Source organism: Schistocerca cancellata, chromosome 3 (genome assembly GCF_023864275.1).
Source record: "Schistocerca cancellata isolate TAMUIC-IGC-003103 chromosome 3, iqSchCanc2.1, whole genome shotgun sequence".
Lineage (NCBI taxonomy): Eukaryota > Metazoa > Arthropoda > Insecta > Orthoptera > Acrididae > Schistocerca > Schistocerca cancellata.
Window position 1 is genome coordinate 105,659,801 of NC_064628.1, and position 19,571 is coordinate 105,679,371.

Consider the following 19,571-nt stretch of genomic DNA (forward strand, 5'->3'; position numbering starts at 1 on the left):
TCAGTCTGATGTGGAGCCCGAAAAGTAATTTGGCTTTGTCTTATTCGTATGAAAACCGGGAAATATACGTGAAACCTATTATGGAATTTTTTCTCTTTCTCTGCACGTATCACAAACCAAAACACACACACACAAACACAAACAAACACAAACACACACACAAAACCACCCCCCCCCCCCACACACACACACCCAAACACCCACTCACCCACCCACACACACACACACGCACCATGGCATACATTTTGAAGGTATAATTAAAACACAAATGTCGAAGTTGCAGTTGAGGCATAAAAATAAATAGCTGGTTTTGCCAAGATTTAATCGCATATTTCCAAAAATACGTGCAAAAACTATATGGACAATGTAGGAAGAAGCAAAAGAGGGGTACAAAAAAAGATTCACAAAGTATTAAAAATATTTGAAATAACTTTAGATTCGCTAGGAATTGACCACATAAACCTAACAGCACAGAAAGTGACTTATTTCCAGTCTTGTCGCCATCGTTTGTCTCCATGCGCGAATCACAGATTAAACGTCTGTGGTCTAGATCTACTGAATTACACACTTGCCAGTTATTGCCATCAGTTTCAGACGGGAGAAATTCCACAGCACTTTACATGGAAAAGCCTACATTTTTTCCATCCCCGAAATACTGTTACCTTGTCCCGCCAAAATCATTTAATAGATTATATATATCTGCTATAGGTGTTCTACTACTACATCTGCTCCCTTGATGCAATGGCTAGATAGAAATTCTAAGATGCACTCTCGTAACGTAAACTGACATTTTGTACGACAAACCTATTTTTATCTGATACTAAATTGAAGCTTAAGATGTCCCATGCACTAAACATCTTTATCACGTCTTAAGAACATCCGCTGTAATTAATTTGCCACTTTCGTTACGAGGATTACATCCGTATACTGCTTTATTTTATTGTAAATCACCACAAGGGTGCTGGAAGATGCCGTCTGTACGTTGTCTCTCCTTCTCTCGTTGAAGGCAACATACGAACCATGATTCCGCTACTCCTCAGTTGGCCTCAAGAGGCAAAACCAGTTTCATGAGAAATAGTCCAGTCTGATCGATTTGCAAAAGCGTGGGCAATATAGACGCGAATGGGACGCGATAGTAGCAACAGGTACTCAGTCTGATCATAAGGATCTGGACCGCTATTAGTAGAGATGAAGGTGGAGTGTGCCAACTGTTCGCTATGACGGCCCGAACTCTGCTTAGAACACATCCAATGAGTCCTCTGAATGTACGTGGAAGAACGGTGGCCTATAATCCCTCAAGTGTTGGAACCAGAGACGGAAGCGACGTTGGAAGCTGAGATGTGGAGGGAAGTCTACGTCCTAATCTTCCCAAACGTGTTCCATTACGTCTAGGTTTGGACTTTGGGTGGGCCAGCCCATTTCAGCAATGTTATTGTCCACAAACCACTGCCTCGCAGCTGCTGCTTTGTGACAAAGTGCACTGTCATGCCCTTACAATCAGCATCTCCGAACTGTACACAATACACTGTGCTGTAAAACGTGTTCATATCCTTCCGCATTTAGCGCTTTCTCAAGTACAAGAACTGGAACACCGCCTAACGGCAAAAAAGAATAGCATACGGCAATACCACGTCCTCCGTATTTCATTGCTGGCACTACACACGACGGCAGGTAACGTTCTTCAGTCATGTCGCCAAACCCAAAACTTTCCGTCGGATTGCCACAGCGCATACCGCGATCCATCGATCCAAATCATTTGTTTGCAATCATCCACTGTCCAGCGGCGTCTCTGTTTACACCACCTCAAGCGTCACTTATCGTTGACTACGCAAATGTATGGTTTATGAGGAGTTCCTCGACCACTGTACCTCATTACTTCTAATTCCGTAGGCACTGTCTTTGTCCTGGCTGGACTGCTGGCAGCACTTTGGAATTCACAAGTGATTCCTTCCGCTGACTTCCCGCAATTTTTTACGAGCACCACCTCAGTACCTGAGCTCTGCCTGCCCTTTGTTTGCTGTGCTTGATGCTCCGTCGTTCGGCTTCAAAAACACATCACCAGCAGTCTAATTCGGCATCCTTTTTTTTTCTTTTTTTTGGTCATCAGTCTACTGACTGGTTTGATGCGGGCCGCCACGAATTCCTTTCCTGTGCTAACCTCTTCATCTCAGAGTAGCACTTGCAACCTACGTCCTCAATTATTTGCTTGACGTATTCCAATCTCTGTCTTCCTCTACAGCTCCCTCTAGTACCATGGAAGTCATTCCCTCATGTCTTAGCAGATGGCCTATCATCCTGTCCCTTCTCCTTATCAGTGTTTTCCACAGATTCCTTTCCTCTCCGATTCTGCGTAGAACCTCCTCATTCCTTACCTTATCAGTCCACCTAATTTTCAACATTCTTCTATAGCACCACATCTCAAATGCTTCGATTCTCTTCTGTTCCGGTTTTCCCACGGTCCATGTTTCACTACCATACAATGCTGTACTCCAGACGTACATCCTCAGAAATTTCTTCCTCAAATTGAGGCCGGTATTTGATATTAGTAGACTTCTCTTGGCCAGAAATGCCTTTTTTGCCATAACGAGTCTGCTTTTGATGTCTTCCTTGCTCCGACCGTCATTGGTTATTTTACTGCCTAGGTAGCAGAATTCCTTAACTTCATTGACTTCGTGACCATCAATCCTGATGTTAAGTTTCTCGCTGTTCTCATTTCTACTACTTCTCATTACCTTCGTCTTTCTCCGATTTACTCTCAAACCATACTGTGTACTCATTAGACTGTTCATTCCGTTCAGCAGATCATTTAACTCTTCTTCACTTTCACTCAGGATAGCAATGTCATCAGCGAATCGTATCATTGATATCCTTTCACCTTGTATTTTAATTCCACTCCTGAACCTTTCTTTTATTTCCATCATTGCTTCCTCGATGTACAGGTTGAAGAGTAGGGGCGAAAGGCTACAGCCTTGTCTTACACCCTTCTTAATACGAGCACTTCGTTCTTGATCGTCCACTCTTATTATTCCCTCTTGGTTATTGTACATAGCCTTGCTTCCATTATTAGCCGTAACGTCAGAATTGCCTCTCTCATCCCTTTACTTTGCCTAAAGCCAAACTGATCGTCACCTAGCGCATTGTCAATTTTCTTTTCCATTCTTCTGTATATTATTCTTGTAAGCAGCTTCGATGCATGAGCTGTTAAGCTGATTGTGCGATAATTCTCGCACTTGTCAGCTCTTGCCGTCTTCGGAATTGTGTGGATGATGCTTTTCCGAAAGTCAGATGGTATATCGCCAGACTCATGTATTCTACACAGCAACGAGAATAGTCGTTTTGTTGCCACTTCCCCCAATGATTTTAGAAATTCTGATGGAATGTTATCTATCCCTTCTGCCTTATTTGACCGAAACTCCTCCAAAGCTCTTTTAAATTCCGATTCTAATACTGGATCCCCTATCTCTTCTAAATCGACTCCTGTTTCTTCTTCTCTCACATCAGACAAATCTTCACCCTCATAGAGGCTTTCAATGTATTCTTTCCACCTATCTGCTCTCTCCTCTGCATTTAACAGTGGAGTTCCCGTTGCACTCTTAATGTTACCACCGTTGCTTTTAATGTCACCAAAGGTTGTTTTGACTTTCCTGTATGCTGAGTCTGTCCTTCCGACAATCATATCTTTTTTGATGTCTTCACATTTTTCCTGCAGCCATTTCGTCTTAGCTTCCCTGCACTTCCTATTTATTTCATTCCTTTCCTAATTATTTCATTCCTCAGCGACTTGTATTTCTGTATTCCTGATTTTCCCGGAACATGTTTGTACTTCCTCCTTTCATCAATCAACTGAAATATTTCTTCTGTTACCCATGGTTTCTTCGCAGCTTCCTTCTTTGTACCTATGTTTTCCTTCCCAACTTTTGTGATCGCCCTTTTTAGAGATGTCCATTCCTCTTCAACTGTACTGCCTACTGCGCTATTCCTTATTGATGTATCTATAGCGTTAGAGAACTTCAAACGTATCTCGTCATTCCTTAGTACTTCCGTATCCAACTTCTTTGCGTATTGATTCTTCCTGACTAATGTCTTGAACTTCAGCCTACTCTTCATCACTACTATATTGTGATCTGAGTCTGTATCTGCTCCTGGGTACGCCTTACAATCCAGTATCTGATTTCGGAATCTCTGTCTGACCATGATGTAATCTAATTGAAATCTTCCCGTATCTCCCGGACTTTTCCACGTATACCTCCTCCTCTTGTGATTCTTGAACAGGGTATTCGCTATTACTAGCTGAAACTTGTTACAGAACTCAATTAGTCTTTCTCCTCTTTCATTCCTTGTCCCAAGCCCATATTCTCCTGTAACCTTTTCTTCTACTCCTTCCCCTACAACTGTATTCCAGTCGCCCATGACTATTAGATTTTCGTCCCCCTTTACATACTGCATTACCCTTTCATATACTTTCTCTATCTGTTCATCTTCAGCTCGCGACGTCGACATGTATACCTGAACTATCGTTGTCGGTGTTAGTCTGCTGTCGATTCTGATTAGAACAACACGGTCACTGAACTGTTCACAGTAAAACACCCTCTGCCCTACCTTCCTATTCATAACGAATCCTACACCTGTTATACCATTTTCTGCTGCTGTTGATATTACCCGATACTCACCTGACCAGAAATCCTTGTCTTCCTTCCACTTCACTTCACTGACCCCTACTATATCTAGATTGAGCCTTTGCATTTCCCTTTTCAGATTTCCTAGTTTCTCTACCACGTTCAAGCTTCTGACATTCCACGCCCCGACTCGTAGAACGTTATCCTTTCGTTGATTATTCAATCTTTTTCTCATGGTAACCTCCCCCTTGGCAGTCCCCTCCCGGAGATCCGAATGCGGGACTATTCCGGAATCTTTTGCCAATGGAGAGATCATGACACTTCTTCAAATACAGGCCACATGTCCTGTGGATACACGTTACGTGTCTTTAATGCAGGGTTTCCATTGCCTTCTGCATCCTCATGTCGTTGATCATTGCTGATTCTTCCGCCTTTAGGGGCAATTTCCCACCCCTAGGACAAGAGAGTGCCCTGAACCTCTATCTGCTCCTCCGCCCTCTTTGACAAGGCCGTTGGCAGAATGAGGCTTTGATTATGAATCAAAGACGCTACCCCTAGACCACGGGTTCACCCCTTCGGCATCCTAAGAGTGGTTAAAACGTTCCTGACTTTACTCGGGTGATATCCAGTGACCAGTACATTGTGCAAGTCACTGATCTCTGCTGGCAGGCTCCCTTTGCTGTTGCAGCTTCTCTACAGCCGACGCAGTACTCCACGCCTCCTTTTATATTGGTGAGTCCGTATCTCGTGATATCTAGTGGTAATTTTTGCATTACTTAAGGGCATGCGGATACTTTTGATCAGATAGTGTATGTTGGATTGTGAAATCTAACGCACCAGTATGGTCCAAGGTGGACAGGTCCAGCAGGCCTTGTATTTTGTTCTGCAAGGTCACCTCACCTCAGCTCTCTGGATTTGTCTATTTGATATCCTCTCCAAAGTGAAGTGTACAGCTCTCCCGTCGGTATAGTTGAAGAACTGCAGCAGAGAATCTTACAGGCTTGTCAAAATTTACAAGATGACCGGAGATGTTTGAAAGGATTTGTAACCGTCTGCAGAGACGAGTATAGTGGCGCATCGAAAAGCGAGGACGACTTGCGGAACACCTCCTTTAACAGGTACGATGCAAAGAAAGATTATTACGTGCTGGAGTATTTCTGCGTAAGATAGACCCTGGTTGGAATTTAAGCCAATTAGATGAAGAGTTCATCGGAAAGTTTGCGCTTGAAATGTGCTGTAAGGAAAAAAAATCAACGCATCACGAAGGAACAAACGATTGAAATTTCAGAAAAATTGGATGATTTATTAAACAGAAAGAGCTTCACAAACTAAGTAAGTCAGTAATTCTTTGGTCCACCTCTGAGCCCTTCGCAATTCGGCTTGGCATTGTTTGATAGAATCGTTGGATGTCTCCCTGGGGGATATCGTATCAAAAACTGTCCAAGTGGTATATTGGATCGTCAAAGTCCCGAGCTGGTAGGAGCGCCCTGCCGTAATGCTCCAAACTTTCTCGACTGGACAGAGATGCTATGACGTTGCTTTCCAACGTAGGGTTTGGCATGCACGAAGACAAGCAGTGAAAGTCTCGCCGTGTGCGGGCAAGCATTATCTTGCTGAAATGTACCTACGATGGCTTGTCTTGAAGGGCTACAGAACGGGGCGTAGAATATCGTCGACGTACCGCTGTGCTGTATGAGTGCCAGGGATGACAAGCAAAGGGGTCCCGCTATGAGAAGAAACGGCACCCCAGACCATCACCCCTGGTTGTCGCCTTGTACAGCAGGCGACAGTCAGGTTGGGATCTCACTTCTGTCCAGGGAGTCTTCAGACACATCTTCGGCTTGGAATCGCATTGACTGGAGTAGGATTGTCTTCAGTGATGAAAACCGCTTCGAATAGAGCCTTGATGACCAGCGAATACCTGTCTGGAGGCGCCCCGACAGTGACGGGATACCAACACGAGTGTCGTCCGCCATAAGGCGCGACAACCAGGAGTGGCGGTCTGGGATACGGTTTCATTCGCAGACTGCAGCGACGAATGCAAGGCCGGGATTAGGATTGGGGCCTCCTGCTGAGTAGGCAGATGCGCCAACCAATACGCCACCCTGGCACAGTGTCTTTGCATAACTGCGCGGTCTACCACGACTGCTTCCTCTATCCAAATTCCCATTCGTGCCACTTGGGAATTTGGACTGTGGAGGGAGGCGTGCTTGGGTAGTCCGTGAAGTTACTGTGCCAGGGTGGCGTAGTGGTTAGCGAGTCTGCCTACTGAGCAGGAGCTTTGGGTTCGATTCCCAGCCTTGGTACCAAATTTCGTTCATTGCTTCAGTCTGCATATATACGTCATAAATCATTCCACTCAAAGACACGCCGTAAGAGTGCGGCTACACAAGGGCACACACAGCGAGTCCGTCTTTCATATACTACTACGCATCACGCACGCACACACACACACACACACACACACACACAAACACACACACACACACACAGGTACGTCATTCAATAAGTTGACACAAAACTGGAAAACCTGAAGTACACATACGTCTCACAAGCTACATCGAACCAGTCTTCGGACTACAACAACAAAAGCAACTTGCTCTCTGTGTCGTACATTACCAAAATTTAAAATACATAACTTTATAACTTTGTAAACTGCTATCTTCTATGTCGGACATGTCGTGTATATATAAGCGAGGACAGCTCTAGCTACTTTCAGTCTGATGCACCGTATCTTCCGAACCTGCGGCTAATGGAAGGGGGCTCTACTTGCTCATGACATGATGACAATTTGGGTCGGCTGCGAAGCGCGTTCGAATTGCTCTAGTGATCAAGGCAATCGTTCTAGAAAAGCGGAACATCCGGATTCGAGTCTTGGTCCGACACAAATTTTCAGCCTCCACCACTGATTCATTTGAATGCCCATAAGGCGGTTGAAGTTATATTTCTCGTAATAATATCCTAACAAGTATTATTAATACCGTTGGACCTTAGAATACGACAGGTCAGCCATCTGACAGCAGTGTTGTTTCTGCAGTACAGCTTAATTAATGGCATTCCGGTACTGGTAGCGTAGTCGAATTAATAGTCCGGCAGTAAGCATCGCAGAAAATCGCGAGGAACGTAACCAGCCACGGATAGGAACAGTTTGTCTAGCTTCGGCTGTGGAGCGGAAACCATTGTCCACTGTTAATGTAATTAGTAGCTGCGATCTTTAGCATATCGGTTATTGTCTAGCGGGAGTTAGTTTAAATGTACAAACTCCCGCGCGCTCGCCGCTGCCTGACAAATATTTTATGTCCGTAACTCCACAACGCTGCGTTGACGTGCCGCTTTTATTTGTAAAGTTTTGCTCCACTGGGCGTGCTCTACCGGGGTCTGACCTTATTGTCAGACTGTTTTTCTGCTCAGTAAGTATATACAGGGCGTTTCGCAATTCGTGTTACAGACTTCTAAAGGTTGTAGAGAGGGGTCAGTAGATCAAGTTTTACACAGGAACTCATGTCCACAAGCATCGTCCAACGACGCTGCATAGCGTCAGAGTTGTAGGCGCCGGCGCCTGTGAATGTATGTATACAAAGGGTTATACCGTGATGATGATACAAACTTTCTAGGATGATAGAGAAGGGCAAGTGTATCAGTTTGAGGTAAAGGTAACTGCACCGGAAATGAACGACTCGAAAGTTATAGTCCGCAGCTCGTGGCCTCGCGGTCGCGTTCTCGCTTCGCGAGCAAGGGGTCCCGGGTTCGATTCCCGGCGGGGTCAGGGATTTTCACCCGCCTCGAGGTGACTGGGTGTTTGTGTTGTCCTCATCATTTCATCATCATTCATGCCAGTGGAATATTGGACTGAGTAAAGGTTGGAAATTTGTACGGGCGCTGATAGCCGGGCAGTTGAGCGCCGCACAATCCAAAGATCATCATCATCATCATCATCGAAAGTTATAAGCGAAAACCGTTCTGATACCTCTGACAGCGGAACACTTCTAATGGTACTGTTAATGCTAAGACTCTAGGGTAGGTGGTAGCATGGGCCAAAACAAGAAGTAGTGTCTAGAAGCGTGAGCTCTAAACTGCCAACGTTAAGAGTTAAGAGGAGTTGTTCGATAGAGGAGATGCGTTTCACGGTAGCGAAGATAAAGAAGCGGTCATAGCTTCTAAGGTATGCACTCTAGAGCCCATGTTTACTGTACATGTCATTCTTGTTTTCGTCCATACTACCACCTCTGAAAGTTGGCTACCATACAGTCTTACATCTGTCCCATCGTCAGAGGTACCCGAACGGTTTCCTCTTGTAACTTTCGAAAAAAAAAAAATGTTCCAATGTGTGTGAAATCTTATGGGACTTAACTGCTAAGGTCATCAGTCCCTAAGCTTACACACTACTTAACCTAAATTATCCTAAGGACAAACACACACATCCATGCCCGAGGGGGGACTCGAACCTCCGCCGTGACCAGCCGCACAGTCCATGACTGCAGCGTGTCAGACCGCTCGGCTAATCTCGCGCGGCGTAACTTTCGATTTGTTCGTTTCTGGCCCAGCGTCCCTGACCTCAAATTGATACCCTTCTCCGTCATCCTAGAAAGATTGTAGCATCATCACAGAATCACCCTGTGTTTACATACATTTATAGGTGCTGGCGCCTGTAACTCTGACGCTATGTGGCGTCATTGTATAACGTCTCTCTGACGTCGATCTGTTGTAGAATTTTAGAGCATGTTTTTTGCTCGAGTATCATGTCGTTTTTGGAAACCCAGAATCTACTATGTAGGAATCAACATGGATTTCGGAAACAGCGATCGTGTGAGACCCAACTCGCTTTATTTGTTCATGAGACCCAGAAAATATTAGATAAGGCTCCCAGGTAGATGCTATTTTCCTTGACTTCCGGAAGGCGTTCGATACAGTTCCGCACTGTCGCCTGATAAACAAAGTAAGAGCCTACGGAATATCAGACCAGCTGTGTGGCTGGATTGAAGAGTTTTTAGCAAACAGAACACAGCATGTTGTTATCAACGGAGAGACGTCTACAGACGTTAAAGTAACCTCTGGCGTGCCACAGGGGAGTGTTATGGGACCATTGCTTTTCACAATATATATAAATGACCTAGTAGATAGTGTCGGAAGTTCCATGCGGCTTTTCGCGGATGATGCTGTAATATACAGAGAAGTTGCAGCATTAGAAAATTGTAGCGAAATGCAGGAAGATCTGCAGCGGATAGGCACTTGGTGCAGGGAGTGGCAACTGACCCTTAACATAGACAAATGTAATGTATTGCGAATACATAGAAAGAAGGATCCTTTGTTGTATGACTATATGATAGCAGAACAAACACTGGTAGCAGTTACTTCTGTAAAATATCTGGGAGTATGCGTGCGGAACGATTTGAAGTGGAATGATCATATAAAATTAACTGTTGGTAAGGCGGGTACCAGGTTGAGATTCATTGGGAGAGTCCTTAGAAAATGTAGTCCATCAACAAAGGAGGTGGCTTACAAAACACTCGTTCGACCTATACTTGAGTATTGCTCATCAGTGTGGGATCCGTACCAGATCGGGTTGACGGAGGAGATAGAGAAGATCCAAAGAAGAGCGGCGCGTTTCGTCACAGGGTTATTTGGTGACCGTGATAGCGTTACGGAGATGTTTAGCAAACTCAAGTGGCAGACTCTGCACGAGAGGCGCTCTGCATCGCGGTGTAGCTTACTCGCCAGGTTTCGAGAGGGTGCGTTTCTGGATGAGGTATCGAATATATTGCTTCCCCCTACTTATACCTCCCGAGGAGATCACGAGTGTAAAATTAGAGAGATTAGAGCGCGGACGGAGGCTTTCAGACAGTCGTTCTTCCCGCGAACCATACGCGACTGGAACAGGAAAGGGAGGTAATGACAGTGGCACGTAAAGTGCCCTCCGCCACACACCGTTGGGTGGCTTGCGGAGTATCAATGTAGATGTAGATGGGTTCCTATGTAGAACTCGATCTAGTAAGTCCCGCCTACGGCCTCTAGAAGTGTGCACAGTGGGACGCCCTGCGCCTACCTTGGCCGGGGTCCCTGGCCTGCACGGCGGCGGGCGGCGCCTGCGCAGCGGCTACAGCCGGCGGCGCCCCGGCGTCGCTGCCCGCGGCGAAGAGGTGGGCGGCGGCGGCGGCGGCGAGCGCAGCCAGCACCAGGCAGCCGAGCAGCGGCCGGCCCGCGGTCTCCATGGCGAGTGAGCCGCCAGCCGCCAGCCGCCAACCACCCGGCACTCGCCTGCCCCCTCCCTGCCCTGCCGCGGCCGACCTTCACTGCCTACAGCCGAGTTCGCAGCCTCCCGCCACTGTCTCGGGATCCCCCGTAATGCGGGCCCCCCAAGTACCACTAATCGACACGCACGGCCGTATTTAAAGCCGCCGGCACACGGACCGTGCATCCGAACGCTGAGCGTGCCGAGTTTCTGACGTCATAGCGTGGAGTAGCACGTTCGGGAGTCTTTCCGAACGTGCAGAGCAATATCTGGCATGTCAGATATTCTGAGCGTGCGTCTGAGCCTTCACCAATGAGATGCCACAACGCCACCTACGTCACACGCACGCCGTCTCCCTTCAGTATTTACAGAGTTGTGAGGCGCCATATTGGCATTCATTTCATGCCTATACGTATATATGCAGCTTTACTGTATGATTAAATGATAATGGCGTCCTCTTGGGTAAAATATTCCGGAGGTAAAATAGTCCCCCATTCGGATCTCCGGGCGGGTACTACTCAAGAGGATGTCGTTATCAGGAGAAAGAAAACTGGCGTCCTACGGATGGAATGTCAGATCCCTTAAGCGGGCAGGTAGGTTAAAAAATGGGAAATGCATAGGTTAAAGTTAGATATAGTGGGGATTAGCGAAGTTCGGTGACAGGACGAACAAGACTTCAGGTCAGGTGAATACAGGGTTATAAATACAAAATCAAATAGGGGTAATGCAGGAGTAGGTTTAACAATGAATAAAAAAAATAGGAGTGCCGGTTAGCTGCTACAAACAGCATAGTGAACGCATTATTGTGGCCAAGATAGACACGAAGCCCACGCCTACTACACTAGTACAAGTTTATATGCCAACTAGCTCTGCAGATGATGAAGAAATTGATGAAATGTATGATGAAATAAAAGAAATTATTCAGGTAGTGAAGGGAGACGAAAATTTAATAGTCATGGGTGACTGGAATTCGAGACTAGGGAAAGGGAGAGAAGGAAACATAGTAGGTGAATATGGATTGTGCCTAAGAAATGCATGAGGAAGCCGCCTGGTAGAATTTTGCACAGAGCATAACTTAATCACACCTAATACTTGGTTCAAGAATCATAAAAGAAGGTTGTATACATGGAAGAAGCCTGGAGATACTGAGAGGTTTCAAATAGATTATATAATGATAAGACAGAGATTTAGGAACCAGGTTTTAAATTGTAAGACATTTCCAGGGGCAGATGTGGACTCTGACCACAATCTATTGGTTATGAATTATAGATTAAAACTGAAGAAACTGCAAAAAGGTGGGAATTTAAGGAGATGAGCCCTGGATAAATTGAAAGGGTATAAGATGAACATCAACAAAAGCAAAACGAGGGTAATGGAATGTAGTCGAATTAAGTCGGGCGATGCTGAGGGAATTAGATTAGGAAATGAGACACTGAAAGTAGTAAAGGAGTTTTGCTATTTGTGGAGTAAAATGACTGATGATGGTCGAAGTAGAGAGGATATCAAATGTAGACTGGCAATGGCAAGGGAAGAGTTTCTGAAGAAGAGAAATTTGTTAACATCGAGTATAGATTTAAGTGTCAGGAAGTCGTTTCTGAAAATATTTGTATGGAGTGTAGCCATGTATGGAAGTGACACGTGGACGATAAATAGTTTGGACAGGAAGAGAATAGAAGCTTTCGAAATGTGGTGCTACAGAAGAATGCTGAAGGTTAGATGGGTAGATCACATAACTAATGAGGAGGTATTGAATAGAATTGGGGAGAAGATGAGCTTGTGGCACAACTTGACTAGAAGAAGGGATCGGTTAGTAAGACATGTTCTGAGGGATCGAGGGATCACCAATTTAGTACTGGAGGGCAGTGTGGAGGGTGAAAATCGTAGAGGGAGACCAAGAGATGAACACACTAAGCAGATTCAGAAGGATGTAGGCTGTAGTAGGTACTGGTAGATGAAGAAGCTAGCACAGGATAGAGTAGCATGGAGAACTGCATCAAACCAGTCTCAGGACTGAAGACCACAACCACAACAACAACAACAACAACAACAACAACAACGTATATATGACATTTATGAGCACCAGAAAATTGAGAATCACTGGAAAACCCGTTGTTAACTGCGTGACTCGTTCCAAAAATTAATGAGAAACATCATATTCGTGGCAAAAGAATTACTGTAACTTGCGTATTAAGAGAGTAGGCTATATGAAGGCAGCGATACACTGAGGATCCACCCAAAACACGTTGTTCTTGGTACAATTTGTTATAATTAAGTTTCAATTAGTTACATATCTACGATTAAGGTCTTCAGCAAGTAGTAAGATACTGTGACTGGATGTAAGTAGTGTGTTGATGGTTATGCTTAGTGAATAGCGTTACTGATCCGTATCAACTTGTATGTTAGGGCGGTGGTTCGCGTCTTGACATTTCCAAATTTTTTTTCCTAACATTCACGTTTTTATTAGATTCTAGTACTTTATTACTAGTTTAATATAGTACATACTTTAATATTTGATGTTATGTAAATATAAGTTCACCTTTTTTTTGAGAGGTGACTTTTTTCGATTCGCTTAATCTACAGGACAGCTTGCACTACTTGTATAAAGACATTTTACGCTTCGTAATTCACATGTTGCAAAGATTCTGCTACTGGGTAAGAACAGTGACCAAGTAAGACTCGCCTTGGGGTTTTACTAAAGTGTGGGAATGATGAAATAATGTTTATCTTATGTGGAGAAGTATTTCAAATTTGTATCGCTCTGTTTGTAATGGAACATATGTAAAAATCAAATGGCTCTGAGCACGATGGGACTTAACTTCTGAGGTCATCAATCCCCTAGAACTTAGAACTACTTAAACCTAACTAACCTAAGGACATCACACACATCCATGCCCGAGACAGGACTCGAATCTGCGACCGTTCAATTTCAAAGTAAGGATTTGGGTTTATAACTCGACCTATTTCCATATATTCGGTTTTCTCTTGGTTAATCAAAAGCCCGATTTTGCTGGCGCTCTGCCTGAGAGATCTGTACATATCTGTCAGTTCTTCTTCAGCTTCACTCAGCAACACTATATCATCTGCATAAGCCAGGAGTTTTACTTCACTGTGTTCGAATCGGAGACCATTGTATAGTTGTAAATTACTCTCCCGAACCACTTTCTCTAATGCATGGTTGAAGAGGACACATGAAAGAGCGTCTCCCTGTCGTAAGCCTGTTTTAATTGGAAAGGTGGGGGATATGGATCCTCTGAACTTCACTGCTGCCTCGAAGTCATCCATGCACAGTTGTATCATACTAATGATTTTATTGGGTATACTACATTTTCGTAATGTGTTGTAGAGGCTACTTCTGTGGATGCTGTCGTAGGCTCGCTGGAAGTCAATGAAGAGACAGTGGATGTTTTTGTTAAATTCCCAGTATTTCTCAAAGATCTGTCGTATAGTAAACAAATTATCAGTTGTGGAGCGGTTTGTTCGAAATCCAGCCTGGTAATCTTGAATAATGTTTTCCGCGTAAGGTTTAAGTTTTTCCAGAATGGTCATTGACAGAATTTTGTGTGTTATGTTCAGCAACCTGATTTCTCTGTAATTTCCACATTCCATTCTGTTTCCTTTCTTGTGTATGGGACAAATTATAGCACTTTTCCAATCTTCAGGCAGCGTTTCAATCCCATACTTCCCATAAATTCTTCGAACGTTTTATACATAGGGAGAAGCCCATGTTTCTCATTTTACTATTCACCGTACTTCCAGGTATGTAGGGTGACGTACTATTATTTTGTTTACTAATTCCGTAAGACTGTCATACAGGCTGCTGTAAGTAATTTGTTGTTACCTGATAATATGTTGGTGGAAATTAATAGTGAATACAGGCGCATTTCACAGCAGCTGTTGGTGGTTCCTAAACACCACTTCCTGGAAATATTTACAAGCTGTGCGACACCAACTGCACAACACATACTACCTCCTATAGGTTTGCAGTGTACCTCCTTTATGATCCATGCGAAGCGAACGCGATAACTATTATTAATGATTCAAGTCACTCGCAGCAGCGTCTTTACACTTCATTCTCAGCGTGGCCTAGCTCAAGTGCGGTGCGCTCCGTGAAATGCAATTCCATCTTCTATAACTCCTGCAAGGACACATCTGGAAGCCAAAGAAGGAAATGACAGTGGTTTCTGCAATTACGGGGAAAACAGAAATAACGGGGGAAAAAGTAGGATGGCACCTTATATTACTGAAGAATGACTCGCAGCTAACGCAAATTTATACAAGTCTTCAGACTGTGGCAGTTTGTAGCCGCCTGCAGACACCAGAAGACACCTCAAGAAGATCTGAGCAGAAACGCCAAAACGTGGAGTCGTTGAAGGAACAGAAGACGAACATTCTGAACACCGAATAGACTTTATCAAAAAGAAATAAATACCAAATACAGAACTTTCAACATGTATAATTTTCGAGGGAGAGGAGTCACTATCTGACACACACACACACACACACACACACACACACACACACGCACGCACACACACACACACACACACTCTTCATCTGTAGGTTCAATCACCATATTTCACCACTATTTATACGACCTTAAATTAGCACCAGATTACAGAGTAATAATTCATTAATAAATAGACCTCTGCACACAATAACAATTAAAACTAATTACAAAATTCTGTAGCACCACATTATGTGCACACGAAAGTAGATTCCTACATGATTTCGCAATAACAGTCAGATATAAATGTTGCAATCGCTTGTATAGCAGTGACACACGAAGAAACCAAATGCGTCTGTCAATAACGTCATGCTGACTGTCTAATATTTATGTCTGCACAGCCTGGTTAATTGAATTGTGTAAATTATATGTAGGTACGCTCTAAACAAAAATAATTCGCAGCGCCACTGATTGTTGCAGTGATAATACCACAGAATAATGAGCGCGATCTATTACTAAATATTGTTTGGATCGATAGTGTAGTAATCGACTGTAGTTTCTTGCTCCTGTTCGATACTAGAACATGTACTGTAACTTCACTTATATGACACGTTCAAGTTGTGTTAGCGATGCATTCTTTTAAGTTTTCCGTATCCGTACGTATACGAAGAAAGGCGAAGACAGCCAAACTTAAGGGCTCCAATTTAGATTATGCAGGATATTCCAGTTGCAAACTTCTAGGACTTGTACAGGGGAGCGAGTACATAATATTTTGTATGGGAACCCATGACTGGAAACGTACCGTTTCCGTTCTACGACGGTTTCAATTCAGACGTGTAAATCGTCTACGTTTGCTGAAGGAAAGAGAAAAGTCTCGGAGTTTCATGCCCTAGTATGCAATAGGGTGTACGGGATTTAACTGCCATGGAATACTTCTTGTGAGGTCGTAGGCGAAGTTTAATTTACTAGACTCCTGTAGAGAAAGAGGAAGGTCCACTGGCACGAATTCGGGGCACTAGAAACTGAAGAGACACCAGGAGAGTGTTTATCAGAACATGCTTTGTGGGTAGAACTTCTGTAACAACGTTAGTGATCGCCACATCGAGACTCTGTTGTAAAGCGTTACTAGTGTTGTGTACGTACGGTACGTTGGGTTTGTTTTTGTTTTGGAGTAATGTAAACAACAATGTTTATTGTATTGTATCGTATGTTAACTGGGGACCTAGAAACGATGGAGCGGCTCCGTCCCCGCCGCAGCCGCGAACCCAGGGTTATTGTGCGGTTCGGCCCTAGTGGATCCCCCCAGGGAACGTCTCACACCAGACGAGTGTAACCCCTATGTTTGCGTGGTAGAGTAATGGTGGTGTACGCGTACGTGGAGAACTTGTTTGCGCAGAAATCGCCGACATAATGTAGCTGAGGCGGAATAAGGGGAACCAGCCCGCATTCGCCGAGGCAGATGGAAAACCGCCTAAAAACCATCCACAGACTGGCCGGCTCACCGGACATCGACACAAGTTCGCCGGGCGGATTCGTGCCGGGGACGAGGCACTCCTTCCCAACCCGGAAAGCCGCGCGTTAGACCGCTCGGCTAACCGGCCCGGCACATAATTTTAAAGTGTTAAAACAAACAAGCGTGCTTGACTAATAAATGAGTGTTTAGTTATGTTTCCTTTCGAACTGTTACCTAAAAACTGCACTTCCTCACGCCTAATTATGTTCCTCAAGCACAAGTCCTAGAAGTGTCCGCCCCCGGTAGCTGAGTGGTCACCGCGACAGAATTTCAGTCCTAAGGGCCCGGGTTCTATTCCCGGCTGGATCGGAGATTTTCTCCGCTCAGGGACTGGGTGTTGTGTTGTCCTAATCATCATCATTTCATCCCCATCGACGCGCAGGTCGCCGAAGTGGCGTCAAAGCGAAAGACTTGCACCAGGCGAACGGCCTACCAGACGGGAGGCCGCTGTCGGATAGGGAGCTGGTTAAACCAGGTGGCAGCCGAACATTTGGCATTTGGACTACATTTCACATAAATTTTCTCAGCATGTTATAGTCTTAGGTGGAGATTTCAATTTACCAGATATAGACTGGGACACTCAGATGTTTAGGACGGGTGGTAGGGACAGAGCATCGAGTGACATTATACTGAGTGCACTATCCGAAAATTACCTCGAGCAATTAAACAGAGAACCGACTCGTGGAGATAACATCTTGGACCTACTGGTAACAAACAGACCCGAACTTTTCGACTCTGTAAGTGCAGAACAGGGGATCAGTGATCATAAGGCCGTTGCAGCATCCCTGAATATGGAAGTTAATAGGAATATAAAAAAAAAAGGGCGGAAGGTTTATCTGTTTAGCAAGAGTAATAGAAGGCAGATTTCAGACTACCTAACAGATCAAAACGAAAATTTCTGTTCTGACACTGACAATGTTGAATGTTTATGAAAATGCGTTTTAGACAGGTACGTGCCGAGTAAAACTGTGAGGGACGGGAAAAACCCACCGTGGTACAACAACAAAGTTAGGAAACTACTGCGAAAGCAAAGAGAGCTTCACTGCAAGTTTAAACGCAGCCAAAACCTCTCAGACAAACAGAAGCTAAACGATGTCAAAGTTAGCGTAAGGAGGGCTATGCGTGAAGCGTTCAGTGAATTCGAAAGTAAAATTCTATGTACCGACTTGACAGAAAATCCTAGGAAGTTCTGGTCTTACGTTAAATCAGTAAGTGGCTCGAAACAGCATATCCAGACACTCCGGGATGATGATGGCATTGAAACAGAGGATGACAAGCGTAAAGCTGAAATACTAAACACCTTTTTCCAAAGCTGTTTCACAGAAGAAGACCGCACTGCAGTTCCTTCTCTAAATCCTCGCACAAACGAAAAAATGGCTGACATCGAAATAAGTGTCCAAGGAATAGAAAAGCAACTGGAATCACTCAACAGAGGAAAGTCCACTGAACCTGACGGGATACCAGTTCGATTCTACACAGAGTACGCGAAAGAACTTGCCCCCCTTCTAACAGCCGTGTACCGCAAGTCTCTAGAGGAACGGAAGGTTCCAAATGATTGGAAAAGAGCACAGGTAGTCCCAGTCTTCAAGAAGGGTCGTCGAGCAGATGCGCAAAACTATAGACCTATATCTCTGACGTCGATCTGTTGTAGAATTTTAGAACATGTTTTTTGCTCGAATATCATGTCGTTTTTGGAAACTCAGAATCTACTATGTAGGAATCAACATGGATTACGGAAACAGCGATCGTGTGAGACCCAACAGGCTGTATTTGTTCATGAGACCCAGAAAATATTAGATACAGGCTCCCAGGTAGATGCTATTTTTCTTGACTTCCGGAAGGCGTGCGATACAGTTCCGCACTGTCGCCTGATAAACAAAGTAAGAGCCTACGGAATATCAGACCAGCTGTGTGGCTGGATTGAAGAGTTTTTAGCAAACAGAACACAGCATGTTGTTATCAACGGAGAGACGTCTACAGACGTTAAAGTAACCTCTGGTGTGCCACAGGGGAGTGTTATGGGACCATTGCTCTTCACAATATATATAAATGACCTAGTAGATAGTGTCGGAAGTTCCATGCGGCTTTTCGCGGATGATGCTGTAGTATACAGAGAAGTTGCAGCATTAGAAAATTGTAGCGAAATGCAGGAAGATCTGCAGCGGATAGGCACTTGGTGCAGGGCGTGGCAACTGACCCTTAACATAGACAAATGTAATGTATTGCGAATACATAGAAAGAAGGATCCTTTATTGTATGATTATATGATAGCGGAACAAACACTGGTAGCAGTTACTTCTGTAAAATATCTGGGAGTATGCGTGCGGAACGATTTGAAGTGGAATGATCATATAAAATTAATTGTTGGTAAGGCGGGTACCAGGTTGAGATTCATTGGGAGAGTCCTTAGAAAATGTAGTCCATCAACAAAGGAGGTGGCTTACAAAACACTCGTTCGACCTATACTTGAGTATTGCTCATCAGTGTGGGATCCGTACCAGATCGGGTTGACGGAGGAGATAGAGAATATTCAAAGAAGAGCGGCGCGTTTCGTCACAGGGTTATTTGGTAACCGTGATAGCGTTACGGAGATGTTTAGCGAACTCAAGTGGCAGACTCTGCAAGAGAGGCGCTCTGCATCGCGGTGTAGCTTGCTCGCCAGGTTTCGAGAGGGTGCGTTTCTGGATGAGGTATCGAATATATTGCTTCCCCCTACTTATACCTCCCGAGGAGATCACGAATGTAAAATTAGAGAGATTAGAGCGCGCA

The 19,571-nt window shown here is 44.5% G+C and overlaps 1 protein-coding gene and 1 non-coding gene across 2 annotated transcripts in view; one reads left to right on the forward strand and one right to left on the reverse strand.

Annotated features, from left to right (window-relative positions):
* The window catches only part of LOC126177118 (uncharacterized), an 806,789-nt gene that overhangs the window by 138,359 nt on the left and 648,859 nt on the right, over positions 1–19,571 (reverse strand). The gene's annotated exons all lie outside the window — the stretch shown is intronic.
* Trnas-acu (transfer RNA serine (anticodon ACU)) lies at positions 6,851–6,922 on the forward strand. The gene has a single exon. It is a non-coding gene; the product is annotated as a tRNA-Ser (tRNA).